This window comes from Hyla sarda, chromosome 2, assembly GCF_029499605.1.
Source record: "Hyla sarda isolate aHylSar1 chromosome 2, aHylSar1.hap1, whole genome shotgun sequence".
Taxonomy (NCBI): domain Eukaryota; kingdom Metazoa; phylum Chordata; class Amphibia; order Anura; family Hylidae; genus Hyla; species Hyla sarda.
Genome location: NC_079190.1, coordinates 386975584 through 386993288, shown reverse-complemented (window position 1 = coordinate 386993288; position 17705 = coordinate 386975584).

Here is a 17705-nt window from a genome sequence, read left to right as displayed (position 1 = left end):
AGGCTGTCTATTCTTTACCTAGACACTGGAATAGTACATTAAATACACAATAATTAATCTACAGGAATAAGGCTTACCCCTCTGCAAATTTTTTTTTTTTAAAATCATGAATACTCATCTGGTTAAAGATAAGAGGGATTTTCCATTTGTCTTTTTTATTCTATTGTATTCTATAATATAGACTACTGTCTCCAAAGTGACTGTTTTGTGTCTCTGCAAACCTCACTTGTACAGTGGTGACCACTCAGTCCCATCACAAAATCTGTGGCCTGGCATCCACTTATGTCTGACACCTCCGTGTTACCATCACTAGCTCATAGGAATTCCTGCACATTCCAAGGAAAGCGAGGTACAATCATTATGCAGTCTTATCTGACTTGCTATCTTTTAGAAGTTTACATGGCCTAGATACTCCAAGAGCAAAAAAAGACAGCAGTACAATCCCTTTTTATAAATTCCCAGGGAGCTAACTTCATTACCTAGGATTATAGTGGCATACGTTTTTGGGTGATGTAGAAGATGAAGGAAATAAAAACTCTCCTCCAGTAACACAGCCTTCCTCTCCCACAGATAGATATTAGCAAAAAAAAAAAAAAAAACTGAGCGTGGAAAATGAATCAAGTTATCTGCAAGGCTGGGTTCACATATGTCCGGCATCCGGCATAGGTGAACTCAGCCTAAATCTCGACGCAACTGATGCCACAACTGATGACAACTTGTCATCAGTTGTATGGCATGCGGCGTCCATTGTTTCTGGGCAACGGAGCTGCGTTCCCCGGTCCGGTGCCCTCCGGCATGTCCAACCATCCGGAGTCAAAATTGAGACGCTGGATGATTGTGAACTGTCCCATTCAAATGAATGGGATCAGTTCTAGCATCAGTTTCCCTCTGGTGCACACCAGAGGGAAACTGTGCCAGACGACTGAATACATGTGAACCCAGCCTAAGAATCTCTTTGTTGCCCATAGCATTTTTTTGTAATAATGGGGTAGAAGAAGGGTAAATATCCTGCTTACGCTGGGTTCACATATGTCCGGAATCTCAACTAATGTCATCAGTTGTCATCAGTTCTACAGCATCCGATGTCCATTGTGCTCCCCTGTCTGGCATGTCCAACCATCTGACGTCAAAATTGGGATGCTGGATGATTGTAAACTGTCTCATTCACATGAATAGGATCAGTTCCAGCACCAGTTTCCCTCCGGTGCACGCCGGAGGGAAACTATGCCCGTCAAATGATATATGTGAACCCAACTTCTATGTTATGCCGGAAGGTACAACAATGTTAGAGACTGGATCAATAAAGAAAGATCCTGGCATCAGTGATGTCCACTCTAGCACAGATACAGATGATAAAAAGCACAGGTAGGGGTTGGGGGTAGGGTGTTTGCGGGTGGGGGGAAGAGGTGTATTTGTAAGCGAGTTAACAGAACATTTATGTTCTCTAAGATATGTGGTGCCAGGAGAATAATGGTGTCTAGGGTGTTGTGGTAATAGTGTAGGGTATGGTGGTATTAACTTCAGGGTGTGGTTTCCTCAATAGTTATGTTGCTACCGCCAACCGTGCCGCAAACGGCAGGGAGAAATAACGGAATGTCCACAGCAGATTTTATGAAGTAAACTGAAGAAACTTTACTTGCGAATTTATGCAAGGGTATTGAACATAACAGTCTTTTCAAGAGTGGACCGGGATTTAGGTTCCTCACAGGTTTGCTGGGACTTGGAATAAATGAGCTTTTGATGCTAGCCACTGTTCTACTATTTTAGAATATTTGAGCTGATAGTAGTCACACAGGATTCAGTAGTTTGAGCTTTGAGTAACTCACGTTTTGTGGCTGTGGAATGTTAAGCTTCAGACCTAGCTTGAATTGAAGCTGATGCTAAGATGTTATGCTTGCTTGATAATCCGGAACTAAGAGAACGAATTTAGTGGCTGCAGCCTCTTATATATTAAGAGGGCTGGGCAAAAGCTAATTGGCTGGCAAACCTGTAAGTTATGAACCCAGTGAACTCTGGGAACATTAGAAGACCTCCAAAGGTCCTTAAGCATATCATACATTGCAACGGTGTATCACGTGACCACTAAGGTCCTATACATATAGTTCCTATACATTAAATTAATATATACATTAAATAACACATTAATATGAGGCAACTAGGGGTAAGTCCTACAGGAGAGCCCTATGACATGGAGGGACTCTAGCTGAGGGGACCTTAGACAAGGTCCTGTACCGGGACACCAAAGATATAACTGATACACTTCTACAGGTTAACTCTAATTCTGTCATCCATTTATCCCTTCAGATGCTAAAGTGAATATTGAACTTGGCACCTAAGTGGTTTAACAGGGAGACCTTTTTACACTTTTTGGTATCCCCACAAAAAGACACTTTGTTTTCATAAAGTATAGTAAATTTGTAGGGGCATGGAAGGCCATGGAAGCCCTGCCTACTGTAAAGAGCATGACAAGCACAGGGGAAAATGTTTTTGCACAAAGAAGGCATGCCCAAATATTTGCTACGCTTGTATGCCAGTTTTCTGTTGTACAATACTTCAAAAATCCCTTACAATATATAATTATAATTAAATATAAATTTAGAAAGAAAACTTAAAGGGGTATTCCAGGCCAAAACTTTTTTTTATATATCAACTGGCTCCGGAAAGTTAAACAGATTTGTAAATTACTTCTATTAAAAAATCTTAATCCTTCCAATAGTTATTAGCTTCTGCAGTTGAGTTGTTGTTTTCTGTCTAACTGCTCTCTGATGACTCATGTCCCGGGAGCTGTGCAGCTCCTATGGGGATATTTTCCCATCATGCACAGCTCCCGGGACGTGACATCATCATTGAGCAGTTAGACAGAAAACTTCAGAAGCTAATAACTATTGGAAGGAGTAAGATTTTTTTATAGAAGTAATTTACGAATCTGTTTAACTTTCCGGAGCCAGTTGATATATAAAAATAAGTTTTTGCCTTGAATTCCCCTTTAAAATAATTAATAAATAAATAAAAACCTATGGAAAAAGGGGGAGATTTATTAAATTCTTTGTAGAAAGAGTAGTGCAGTTGCCCATAGCAACCAATCAGATGGCTTCTTTCATTTGTAAAGAGGCCTCTGGAAAAAAAAGTAAAAAAGTAAAAAAAAGAAAGAAAAATCCCCTACCTCAATAAAAATGAAAATTGTCCCTTTTTCCCCATTTGACGCCCAAAAAGCGTAACATTTTTTTAAATAAAAACATTTGATATCGCCACGTGTGTAAATATCTGAACTATTAAAATATAATGTTAATGATCCTGTACGGTGAACGGCGCAAACATAAAAGATAAAAAAACATTTTATTCACAAAAATTTTTATAAAAAGTGATCTAAAAGTTTTATATATGCAAATGTGGTTTAGACATAAAGTAAAGATGACAGTGCAAAAAATGAGCCTTCATACTGCCCCATATACGGAAAAATGTTAAAGTTATAGGTGGTCAAAATAGGGCGTTTTTATATTACTGATTTTGTACAAAAAAGTTTGAGATTTTTTTAAACGGTACAAAAAATAGAAAAATATCTAGCCATGGGTATCATTTTAATTGTATTGACCCACAGAATAAAAGAACATGTCATTTTTAACATAAAAGTGTACAGTGTGAAAATGAAACCCTCCAAAATGTGCAAAATTGTGGTTTTCATTTAAAATTTCTTCCTAAAAAAAATAATTCTTGGAGTTCGCCATACATTTTTTGGTAAAATGAGAGGTTTCATTACAAATTACAATTGGTCACGCAAAAAACAAGCCCTTATATGGGTCTGTAGATGGAAAAATAAAAGAGTTATGGATTTTAGAGGGCGAGAAGGAGAAATGAAAACGCTAAAATAAAATTGGCCTGGTCCTTAAAGGGGTATTCCGCCCCTGGCATCTTATCCCCTATCCAAAGGATAGGGGATAAGATGTAAGATCGCCGCGGTCCCGCTGCTGGGGACCCCGGGGATCGCCGCTGCGGCACCCCGCCATCATTACTGCACAGAGCGAGTTCGCTCTGTGCGTAATGACGGGCGATACAGGGGCCGGAGCAGCGTGACGTCATGGCTCCGCCCCTCATGACATCATGGCCCGTCCCCTTAATGCAAGTCTATGGCAGGGGGCGTGACGACTGCCACGCCCACTTCCCATAGACTTGTATTGATGGTGGCGGGCCTATCCTTCGGATAGGGGATAAGATGTTTAGGGGCGGAATACCCCTTTAAGGTCAAAATGGTCTTTCCTTAAGGGGTTAAAGAGGTTTTTCAGGAAAAAACTCATAGTTAACCATATCACTCCCTTTGCAATAAAACTACAAAAGCCTTATCTCACTTCACTCACTTATCTCACCTGCTTTCCTGACACTGCAAGTCTCATATCTTTCGGTCTGTACTACAATGCTTTTCTTCCTTCTTCCAATGATGTCCCGATTGATGTCCTTTCTTATGTGATTGGTTGAGGGGGAGCATGACTTCACTGGAAGAAGGAAAACACAGGGGGGGCAATTGGGAGATACATCAGCTGCAGTGCCAGAAGAGCGGGTGAGGTAAGTATGTCAACTTTTGTCCTTTTTTTTGCACAGGGAGTTATTGGGTTGACAATAAGGTTTTCCTGGAAAACCTCTTTACAAGGTGACCAGTAAGATCAGAATAAGTATGTATCTAATTTACAAGCACTGCCATCATGCAGCTGCTTACAGAAAATATTAACCATATTCTATGTAGCTAAATTTAGAGCATTAATCATCCGTGTTTACTCAATACAAATATGTGGAATTTTTTTTTCGGGAGGGGGGGGGGATGGGGGGCGATGGGGGGGGGATTGGGGGGGTATATACTTATTGTTTTAAAAAAAATGTATGAATAGAACTGTAGAGCATCGTACATTTCTTATACTAATAACTAGTGTTGAGCGGCATAGGCCATATTCGAATTCGCGAATATTCGCGAATATATGGACGAATATTCGTCATATATTCGCGAATATTCGCATATTCGTTATATCCTCGTTTTATTTTCGCATATGCGAAGTCGCGTATGCGAAAATTAACATATGTGAAAATTAGCATATACAAAATTAGCGTTCGTGAAAATTCGCATATGCGAAAATTAGCATATGCTAATTTTCGCATATGCGAATTTTCGCACGCCAGTCTCACACAGTAGTATTAGCGCCTTCTTTACACCACACAAGCTGGAAGCAGAGAGGGGTGATCACTGTGATGTGTACTGTGAAGAAAAAAAAAAAAAAAAAAAAAGAATATTCGTAATTACGAATATATAGCGCTATATTCGCAAAATTCGCGAATTCGCGAATATGCGATATTCGCGAATAATATTCGAATTGCGAATATTCGCGAGCAACACTACTAATAACTTACACATGTTTATTCTCTTTGTGTGTATTGGAAATAAACCAATAAAGGGAGGAAAAAGCAAATTGGACATGATGTCACACCAAACCCCAAAAATTGGCTGGACAAAATTATTGGCACCCTTAATATTTGGTTGTACACCCTTTAAAAAAAATTACTGAAATCAGTCGCTTCCTACAACCATCAAAAAGCTCCTTACACCTCTCAGCCGGAATGTTGGACCAATCTTCCTTTGCAAACTGCTCCAGGTCTCTAATTGGAAGGTTGCCTTTTATCAAAAGCAATTTTAACCCCTTAAGGATTCAGCGTTTTTCCATTTTTGCATTTTCATTTTTTCCTCATCACCTTCTAAAAATCATAACGCTTTCAATTTTGCACATAAAATTCCATATGATGGCTTATTTTTTGCGCCACCAAGTTGCCATCCATTTCTGGGTGCTTTTTGAAGTATGTTTGGGGTCATTGTCCTGCTGGAAGACCCAAGATCTCGGACGCAAACCCAGTTTTCTGACACTGGGCTGTACAATGCGACCCAAAATCTGTTGATAATCCTCAGATTTCATCATGCCTTGCACACATTCAAGGCACCCAGTGCCAGATGCAGCAAAACCACCCCAAAACATCACCATATTTCTCTATAGGTACTGTGTTCTTTTCTTTGTACGCCTCATTCCATTTTCGGTAAACAGTAGAATGATGTGCTTTACCAAAAAACTATATCTTGGTCTCATCTGTCCACAAGACGTTTCCTCAGAAGGATTTTGGCTTACTCAAGTTCATTTTGGCAAAATGTAGTCTTTCTTTTTTATGTCTCGGTGTCAGCAGTGGGGTCCTCCTGGGTCTCCTGCCATAGCATTTCATTTCATTTAAATGTCAACAGATAGTTCACGCTGACACTGATGCTCCCTGAGCCTGCAGGACAGCTTGAATATCTTCGGAACTTGTTTGGGGCTGCTTATCCACCATCCTGACTATCCTGCATTGACACCTTTCATCAATTTTTCTCTTCCGTCCATGCCCAGGGAGATTAGCTACAGTGCCATGGGTTGCAAACTTAATGTTGCGCACTGTGGACAAAGGCAAATCTAGATCTCTGGAGATGGACTTGCAACCTTGAGATTGTTGATATTTTTTCCCAATTTTGGTTCTCAAGTCCTCAGACAGTTCTCTTCTTCTCTACCTGTTGTCCATGCTTAGTGTGATACACACACAGACACACAATGCAAAGACTAAGTGAACTTCTCTCCTTTTTATCTGCTTTCAGATGTGATTTTTACATTGCCCACACCTGTTACTTGCCCTAGGTGAGTTTAAAGGAGCTTGCTTGAAACAATCTTATTTTTCCACAATTTTGAAACGGTGCCAATAATTTTGTCCAGCACATTTTTGGAGTTTGGTGTGACATTAGCTTTTGACCAATTAGCTTTTTTTCCTCCCTTTTTTTGGTTTAATTCCAAAATACACAAAGGGAATAAACATGTGTATAGCAAAACATGTGTTACTGAAATCCTTTTCTGTGAGAAATACTTATTTGATGTCATGCCCCCCCCCCCTCAATGCCAAGGACACAGACAAATTTAATTTTAGTTTTTTCTTCCTTCCATTTTAAAATTCATAACTCTTATTTTTCCACCTACAGACCCATATGAGGGCTTATTTTTTACAGGACCAATTTTACTCTGTAATAAGATCTTTAATGATACCATAAAATGTACTGTAAAACCAAAAAAGTATTGTTTGTGAGTGGAAACTTAAAAGAAACCTGCAATTTTGGGGGTTTGGTTTTTACGCAAAGCACTTTATCATAGAAATTATGCATTATCTTTATTCTGAAGGTCAATGCGATAAAAATAATACCCAATTTAAATAGCTTCTATTATAGTAGTACTTTAAAAAAAAAATGAAATCGCGGCATCCCGAACAGCTTAGAGGACAGCTGGAGGGTCCCTACCTGCCTCCTCGCTGTCTGATCGCCAAATGACTGCTCAGTGCCTGAGATCCAGGCATGAGCAGTCAAGCGGCAGAATCATCGATCACTGGTTTCCTATGGGAAACCAGTGATCAATGTGAAAGATCAGTGTGTGCAGTGTTATAGGTCCCTATGGGAGCTATAACACTGCAAAAAAAAAAGTGAAAAAAAAAGTGAATAAAGATCATTTAACCCCTCCCCTACTAAAAGTTTGAATTACCCCCCTTTTCCCATAAACAAAAAAACTGTAAATAAAAATAAACATATGTGGTATCGCCACTTGCGAAAATGTCCGAATTATAAAAATATATCATTAATTAAACCGCACGGTCAATGGCGTGTGCGCAAAAAAATTCCAAAGTCCAAAATACTGCATTTTTGGTCACTTTTTATATCATGAAAAAATGAATAAAAAGCGATCAATAAGTCCTATCAATGCAAAAATGGTACCGCTAAAAACTTCAGATCACGGCGCAAAAAATTAGCCCTCATACCGCCCCATACGCGGAAAAATTTAAAAGTTATAGGGGTCAGAAGATTTTTCCAGAAGTACAACAAAATCAAACCTATATATGTAGGGTATCATTTTAATCGTATGGACCTACAGAATAAAGATAAGGTGTCATTTTTACCGAAAAATGTACTGTGCAGAAACGGAAGCCCACAAAATTTACAAAATGGCATTTTTTTTCAATTTTTTTGATTTTTTTTCCCGTTTCGCTGTAGATTTTGACGTCATTACAAAGAAGAATTGGTGGCGCAAAAAATAAGCCATCATATGGATTTTTAGGTGAAAGATTGAAAGAGTTATGATTTTTTAAAGGTAAGGAGGAAAAAACGAAAATGCAAAAACGGAAAAACCCCGGGTCCTTAAGGGGTTAAAACAAGTCGACCCCGAAGCCTTTCCCCTAAGGCAGAGGAACTAGGACGAAGGCTAAGGATGAAATTATTATACATATATACATCCTGACACATTCTTATGACTAGCAATCTCACTAGACATTTAGAACTCTATACACATTTTTAACCCCTTAAGGACCGGGGTTTTTTCTGTTTTTGCACTTTCGTTTTTTGTTCCTTGCCTTTAAAAAATCACAACTTTTTCAATTTTGCACCTAAAAATCATATGATTGCTTATTTTTTGTGCCAATTCTACTTTGTAATGACGTCAGTCATTTTGCCCAAAAATCTACGGTGAAACGGAAAAAAAATCATTGTAAGACAAAAGTTTTGTAACTTTTGGGGGCTTCCGTTTCTACGTAGTACATTTTTCGGTAAAAATAACACCTTATCTTTATTCTGTAGGTTTATACGATTATAATGATACCCTACTTATATAGGTTTGATTTTGTCGTACTTCTGGAAAAAATCATAACTTCATGCAGGAAAATTAATAATAACTTTTTTATTTTTCCGCGTATGGGGCGGTATGAGGGCTAATTTTTTGCGCCGTGATCTGAAGTTTTTAACGGTACCATTTTTGCATTGATAGGACTTATTGATAAAAAGTGACCAAAAAAGCACTATTTTGGACTTTGGAATTTTTTTGCGCGTACGCCATTGACCGTGCGGTTTAATTAAAGATATATTTTTATAATTCGGACATTTTCGCACGCGGCGATACCACATATGTTTATTTTTATTTACACAGTTTTTTTTATGGGAAAAGAGGGGTGATTCAAACTTTTAGTAGGGGAGGGGTTAAATGATCTTTATTCACTTTTTTTTCACTTTTTTCACTAGGGACCTATAACACTCATAGGAAACCAGTGATCGATGATTCTTCCGGTTGACTGCTCATGCCTGGATCTCAGGCACTGAGCAGTCATTCAGCGATCGGACAGTGAGGAGGCAGTTAGAGACCCTCCGGTTGTCCTGTAAGCTGTTCGGGATGTTGCGATTTCGCCGCGGCTATCCCGAACATCCCACTGCGCCAACCGGCACTTTTACTTTCACTTTTAGCTGCGTAGCTCAGCTTTGAGCGTGCGGCTAAAGGGTTGATAGCGCACGGCACCGCGATCAGTGCCGCGCACTATTAGCAGCAGGTCCCGGCTTCACTATGACGCCGAGCCCGCCGTGATATGATGCGGGGTCACTGTGGGACCCCGCGTTATATCACGGGAGCGGGACCAAGGACGTACTCATACGTCCTTGGTCCTTAAGAGGTTAAAGTTCTCAGACATGTCTAAAGCTCTCTTTCAAACCTTTCTCAAGCTTTCTACACATTTATACACAGTTCTCTAAACATTTATTCTCAAGCTTAATAGATTTTTTTACAGCTCTCTTTAACATTTAGTCTTAAGCTGTCTAGACACATATATCTCGCTAAAACATTTAACTTTTTGCCATTTGAGTTTACCTGTTAGTACACAGAAGGGTATATTGGCTTGCCTGATGCTATCTACCAAAAAGTTAGCTACTAGGGTCTATTGGCTACACGCTTCTTACCCCTAGAACACAACAGTGTAACCTTACCTAGATTACCTTTAATAAATACGTGCATCACTTTTTAGCTCGCAAGAGCACCTACTGGCCAGGTAGAGCATCTCACACACGTAGAAAGAAAAGAAATTAGTGTACCTAACAGTGGCAGGAATTGGACAATGAATTAGGCTACAATTCCTAAAGTATTTTTTTATTAATGTGAGACATATTTTATTTTGGTGTACTATGTGTACAAATACTGTATGAAGATCAGTCTTGATATCTTAAGGGTAGTTTATTTTGTGACAGGTGCTAGCGATTAGCTACTCTTGGAGGAGCCGGGAGAGTCACCCTTTTAGCAACTACTAAAACACCTTTTAAATGTTTCTAGTGTATGTACATGTGTATAAGAATTATTTACATTTTACCTTTTGTGCACACGTGCATTGAAACCGACATTTTTCTGTGTACAACTATTGACATTTTTATATACACAGACACAAGGCTACTTTTCTGTGTACAATAACCATTTACATTTTCCTATACTAGCAGAAATATTTATTAAGACACTCCAACAAGGTTCAGGCGCATACACCTGATAAGTGCAATTTTTAGCAAGAAGTCCTTACGTTACTATGGAGATATGAGGTATATACACAAAACTGGCGTGTAAGGATCTACAGTCCACCTACACTAGGAGTCCATGTTTCACGACTGCCGCAAATTAGCCAGGCACAAAACTTACGAATCTCCTGAAGGCTATGAGTCTCTTGACCCAAGGGTCAGGTACAAGCTTGATGGTTACGTTGCAAAACTTGAAACAGTCTTAGCACAGTCCTGCTAGGCACATTTTCTTGAACAGTGTTGCTGAAAAACAAAGTAGTTAGCAAGAAAAAACACAAGGGTTAGCAAATATCAGTGCCTCAGAAGACATTCCTCCGAATTCTTCCAACTCCTCTTCTAGACCCCCTAGCTCTTCCCACATCTGGAGCTGGCAGGGAGTTGATGTAACTCTCCCACACCACATTGGTGAGAGTAGAGTGAGACACTGAGGGAATCAAAGTGACCAGAGGACTACTGGTCGCTGTGGTTACTGGTTTCAAGGTTGGTGCTGGTTGGTTCAGCCCCAACTCCATGTCAGGAGCAGGCCGCAGCACTTTGGTTGGTACCTGAGAAGAAAGCCAAATCTCCTCGCCAGGAGAGGGCCTAGGTACTGTCGTTGGCGCCCGAAGGTTAGGCCTTACTTCTTTCTCTTGAGCAGGCCTGGGCACTTGACTGTATTCAGGAAGAAGTGGTTGCTTCTGTAGTACATCTCTCGCTGCAGTTGCTTCCGCGTAGGCAGGAGAAGCAGACCACGTTGACCTCAAGTTGAAGGGATCAGACTCCCAATCAGTTGAAGGGAAATATTTGAAAGGTATTTGCGTTGGAGCTACAGGTCTGGTTACTGCCGCAGCCCATTCTCCACGAAGACCCCGGACAGGGGTATATTCAACAATCTCACCCACCTCGAAGGAGTGAAACCTCTTTTCCAGATAGTGCCTCTGTACAGCTCGCCGGTTTACGAGGAGGGTTTGCCCTGTGTGGCAATCCATAAGTGTCCCGTACCCTCTGACCTTGTCAAACTTTGTTACAGTGGCTCTGCGTCTTTCTAAAGGCTTCTCCCCTTCTCGGGTGTAGTCCCATTTCCTGATGTAATGCGCTTCCAATGCTTTTGTATTTTCCTGGTAGCACACTTGCTCCTCATAGGGCAGATGAACATGTTTTGGTGCATACAGTTCCCTGTGTCGGGCCTTTATCTTTGCCATCAAGTCAGCTATTTCAGCTTCCTAACGGGCCCTTTCTCTTTCTGCAGTGTGGATTGGTGGGAGTGGCTTCACAGGTTTGGGCTGGAGTACCGCATGCATGTATTCAATCAGCTCCGGCTCATCCCCAAACACCCACTGAGGTAGTCTTGGTGAGCACGGATGTGCACTCTGCAAACTGGACAAGGGTATCTCAGGTTCAGGACTGGAGGAGGAAGAGAAGGCCGCCTCTGGCGGGGTACTCACTGATGACTCCTCCGACGGGATCTCGGCCCATGAGCCCCAGGTCCTATGGAGAGGGGACAATCTCACCGGTGATGCACCTCCAGGTGTCCCAGCGATCTCTGCTGGAGGTGTGTCCGGCCAGTCGTCATCATCATCAGGCAGTGTGGGAAGATTGCAGGCCCCCTCTTCATCTAATGACAACTGCTGCAGACAGTCGGCTAGACTTTGGAAGAGTTGGGCTGCGACTGCCACAACTTTCCGTTGCTCCTGTGCCATCTTGGTGCTTTCGCCATGTGGAAAGTGGTCTGCTCCATGTCTGTACTCTCCGGCTCTCTGTGCAGACTGAAGAGGTCGCTGTGCAGGGTTTCCTTTATACTGGGCTTCTCCAAAATGGCGGCCGGCAGGAAGGACATCATCGGTGCAGCCCAACTTCCGGTCCCCCCAGGAACAAATTATGTACATTTAAGTTCCCCTTTGGCTGCGACACAGCAACTTGGCAGCCACGCCCAGGGGGTTTTTCGCGCACTTTTCCAGCAGCAAGTTAACTCTTGGCATGCTGCCCGGACCAGAGGATCGCAGCATAAATTTGCCTCTCTCTTTACACATTTGCGCAGCATACAAATCTTCGCCTCCCCCCTTACTTTTCGCGTGGCCCCCTTGTAACGTTCGCCACACGTGCCACTCTTGTACATCAAACACAGTCTCTTGAATAAACACAGTCTATTATATGGGGGGAGTACACTTTCACTTGTGGCAACAGCAGCAGGCACACACTCGTATCCTGTTCGTGAGATGCCAAAAAGGCTTTGTGGTGGTCGCCTTGAGGATGTGTATGGTGAACGGGATGTTGCTGTGCAGGTTATAAAGGGTGTCATTAACCCTTGTCAGTCGTGACACCAGGGTAAGGGTTAAATGCTGTGTGTCTTGGCCTATCGCCACCCTTCCCAAGGACGATAGGTGTTTGCAGAATTAAGTATTGTCCACAACCAGAGCTTGGCTGAAAACTTGCATCAACTTTTACTGAAGATTTTCTGTAACATGCGAACATAAGAACATTCTTTGTAACAGAGTCTATTAACAGCTTGGCTGAGATTGACCGTTGGTTGGGACTTTGAGTAAGTTCTTTAGCTTGCAGGAATTTAGTATGCGCAGATCCGCTGGATATGGGGTTAAGTTTAGGTCCAGGGTTCTTGCCAGTAATCACGGAGAATTTATAAGAACTCACTGTGTAATTCAGCCGAGGCCACAAGGCTTTGGCCTAGTATTTGTCGTTGTAAGTTGCGGAGGTCCTACCTCATTCAGTGACAGTAACCCTTATGGACGCAGCTCCCTTACATGGGCAGGGGCTGGCCGTTTTAGGATTGGTCCATGCCATCTGTCAATCAGCCTCACAAAGTATTGTAGGAATCACATGGCCTATGAACCTCCAAACGTCCTTTACATTAACCATAGAGACTAAATCTCGTCATGTGACCCGCAGGTCCTGCGACGCTAGCGCAAGGTAAGTACACTTTCTATCTACATTTATTTACATTTAATTGTGCAATACATTAGTTATCTAAGGGGTGACTAGGGGAAGACTAAACCTGAGGACCCCACGGTTCCTAGGAACTCTGACTTTGGGGACCCATACCACTGTATGTAATACGGTACCGGGACACCACAAGAGGTCTTGCAGGGGTCTTGAGGGGGGGGGGGGTTGGGCAGAATGGGAGAAAGGGGTCTGAGGGGGGCATGAAAATGAAAATAAGAATAATACATGGGGTCTTGGGTGGGGGAAATGGGTCTGGAGGGCAGAAAAGTGTAAAGAACAATGATGCAGAGGTCTTGGTGGGTGGGGAGTTTTAGGACAGAAGGGGACAGAGAGGTCTTGAGGGGGGAGAGAAAAATGTAAAAAAAGGATAATGCAGGCATCTTGGGGGGCAGAGGAGTCTAGAGGAGGACTTAGGAACCAGGGGGGGGCAGAGGAGTCTGGATGAGGACTTGGGGGTTGGGGGGGGGGGGCAGAGGTGTCTGGGGGTATCTATAGGAGGGTGGGGGGGTTGATGGGTCTGGAAGAGGACCTAGGGGTCTGAGGGGACTTAAGGCCCATCCACATTGAGGACATTCCTTTGGTGGAAATCTGCTTGCAGCAGAGTCCCAATGGTTTTCTGCTGCTCCGTGCATACTGTGGAATTGCCACATTGGAATTCCCCCAGCAGAATGGACGTAAACCCCAAGAATGAACATGTTCTTTGGACGTTCATTCTGCAGGTGGAATTCCATTGGAGTGTATTGTCATCTATAGAGATGGCACACATCCGTGCAGTCCTACTGTCAATGGCTTCTGTGGCGCCTGCAGCAAGCGGACATTCCTCTGACTCCACAGTGTGAAGAAGCACTTAGGGGTCTGCAGGAGGAGGGGGAAATGGGTCTGGGGGGAGTACAGGGTTGGGTTTCTGACAAACAGAGGAAACCATGTCTGGCAGTATAATTTTTAGGGGTCATGATGTCTGACAGGGTTATAATGATTATTGTTGTCTTACAGAGGATGAGGATCTACTAACAAAGTAACCAATGATGTCCGGGCGTCAGACTCTGCAGAGAAGATGGAGCTGAAAGAAGATAAGGACCAGATGAAGAGGAAAAGTAAAGACAACAGAGATGACATCTCCTGTGAGGCATTATACAATTGTGTATTCTCCTGACGGCGCCCCATCAGAGCTGGAGTCATTATACCATTGTGTATTCTCCTGACTGTCCCATCAGAGCTGGAGTCACTTGTAATTTCTGCAGTGATGACGGGTGACACTGTTCCCCAATCTGTGTTACAAAACTACAACTCCCATAATGTCTGAAGCTTTACAGGCATGATGGGAGTTGTAGCTTTGCAACAGTTGGAGAGCCACTTAAACCAAGGTGATTTTAGAGTATTTTAATGGGTATCTGACTTCTGTGACACCCACTTAAAAAAAAAAGGGCTACATAGTCTAATATGCCCGGGCCTATTTTTGCTCTCAGTCCAACCCTGGAAGTATGTGTATTACAGGAATTTTCCAACCTGTATCTCTACAGTTCTTTCAAAACTTCAGTTCCCATCATGCTCTTCTGTCTGCATGATGGCAGTTGTAGTTTAGCAACAGCTGGAGAGTTCACATGGGAGGGGGGAACCTCATTCATTGTTTTAAGGGACACAGAGGTATAATTCGCTTCAGGGCAAGTGGCAATATAATATTTGAGGCCCAGCATGTGGTAGTTTTATACTCAGGAGCACAGTGTGAGTCAGCACTATAATAAGGGGCACAATTTGTGTCAGTATTATACTCAGGGTCATGGTGTATGTCAGTATTATACTCAGGGGCATGGTGTATGGCAGTATTATACTAAGGGGCATGGTGTGTGGCAGTATTATACTAAGGGACATGGTGTGTGGCAGTATTATACCAGGGGCACAGTGTCTGGCAGTTATATATTCAGGGGCACAGTGTGTGGCAGTATTATACCAGGGGCACAGTGTATGGCAGTATTATACCAGGGGCACAGTGTGTGGCAGTATTATACCAGGCAATATTTAATATTGTGGCCTCAGGACACATAGGGAGGTGTCTAAGCTACGCCACAATTTAACCCTTCCGGAGTTAACTAATACCTCTCTATCCTATGTGTCCAATAAAATGTAACTTTTAATGTAAATTTAAATATAAATGGTGAGAAACACTGTGATAGTGTCCATTAGACTCATACTCATGCTCTAAGGATACATCACGCTATCCTGCTATCCTGCTATCCTGCTGTCAGTTGTCCTCCTTGATAAAGCCACATAGTGGCGAAACATGTCGGGGTGTGACAGCAATAATTTTTAAATAGCAACCCTAGAACGCCTTTCAATATGCAGTCTATGAAATATTAAAATATGATATATGTATTTAAGAAAGCACGTACTTATACATTGGTGATCCGCACCCGCGGTGCACAGCGGGATAGCGTGATGTGTCCTTAGAGTCCACACATGAGTATGAGTCTAATGGACACTATCACAGTAGAGACTGGTGCAAATATAACACCTCTAGTAGGATTGGTGTAATTATAAACACCTCCAAAATTAGTACTCAGGGACTCCATTGAGGCCACCATCATCCAAAAATCTCTGCATATGCGTCTAGGGCTGTGTTTTTAAATTGTATGTTTCTCACCATTTATATTTAAATTTACATTAAAAGTTACGTTTTATTGGACACATAGGATAGAGAGGTATTTGTTAACTCCAGAGGGGTTAAATTGTGGCGTAGCTTAGACACCTTCCTATGTGTGCTGATGCCACAATATTAGTAGTTGCCTGGTACAATACTGCCACACACTGTGCCCCTGGTGTAATACTGCTATACACTGTGCCCCTGGTATAATACTGCCACACACTGTGCCCCTGAATATATAACTGCCAGACACTGTGCCCCTTAGTATAATACTGCCACACACAGTGCCCTTTAGTATAATACTGCCATACACCATGCCCCTGAGTATAATACTGACATACACCATGCCCCTGAGTATAATTCTGACATACACCATGACCCTGAGTATAATACTGACACAAAATGTGCCCCTTATTATAGTGCTGACTCACACTGTGCCCCTGAGTATAAAACTACCACATGCTGGGCCCCAAATATTATATTGCCACTTGCCCTGAAGCAAATTATACCTCTGTGTCCCTTAAAACAATGAATGAGGTTCCCCCCTCCCATGTGAACTCTCCAGCTGTTGCTAAACTACAACTGCCATCATGCAGACAGAAGAGCATGATGGGAACTGAAGTTTTGAAAGAACTGTAGAGATACAGGTTGGGAAATTCCTGTAATACACATACTTCCAGGGTTGGACTGAGAGCAAAAATAGGCCCGGGCATATTAGACTATGTAGCCCATTTTTTTTTTTTAAGTGGGTGTCACAGAAGTCAGACACCCGTTAAAATTCTCTAAAATCACCTTGGTTTAAGTGGCTCTCCAGCTGTTGCTAGCTTTCATATGCAGGCTATGAAATATTAAAATATGATATATGTATTTAAGAAAGCACGTACTTATACATTGGTGATCTGCACCCGCGGTGCATAGCGGGATAGCGTGATGTATCCTTAGAGTCCACACATGAGTATGAGTCTAATGGACACTATCACAGTAGAGACTGGTGCAAATATAACACCTCTAGTAGGATTGGTGTAATTATAAACACCTCCAACATTAGTACTCAGGGACTCCATTGAGGCCACCATCATCCAAAAATCTCTGCATATGCGTCTAGGGCTGTGTTTTTAAATTGTATGTTTCTCACCATTTATATTTAAATTTACATTAAAAGTTACGTTTTATTGGACACATAGGATAGAGAGGTATTTGTTAACCCCGGTGGGGTTAAATTGTTGCGTAGCAGTATTATACCAGGGGCACAGTGTCTGGCAGTTATATATTCAGGGGCACAGTGTCTGGCAGTTAGAGAACGTTTATGACTTATTAAATAGTAATTATGTTCTACAACAGGCAGTGCCTATTTCTGGCATGGCACTGGTGTCGCCAGGTGTGAACCAGGTCTTAGGGTTTAGCTCGGACCTTCACCGAATGGCAGACCTTGAAAAGTGGACCCCTACTAAAAGTAGTTGAGTACCCCTGCTCCTCTAGATGCTTAGCAGTGGTAATATGGATGTCTAAAATTTTAATTTTAGGTTGAAAAGTCAATGTTTACTTTTCAGATCTAATCTACAGTATGTTTTTACGTCTTTTTACTGATATTGCTTCCCAGCTTATTGAATATAGTTAGATACTGTAGACTAAAATGTTCTATGAATTCCCAAACCATTTCTGATCTTTTACTATGTGTAGTTGAGTTGTAGCTTCTTCTTGCTGCAAATTCTGAAACCCAAGGTTTTT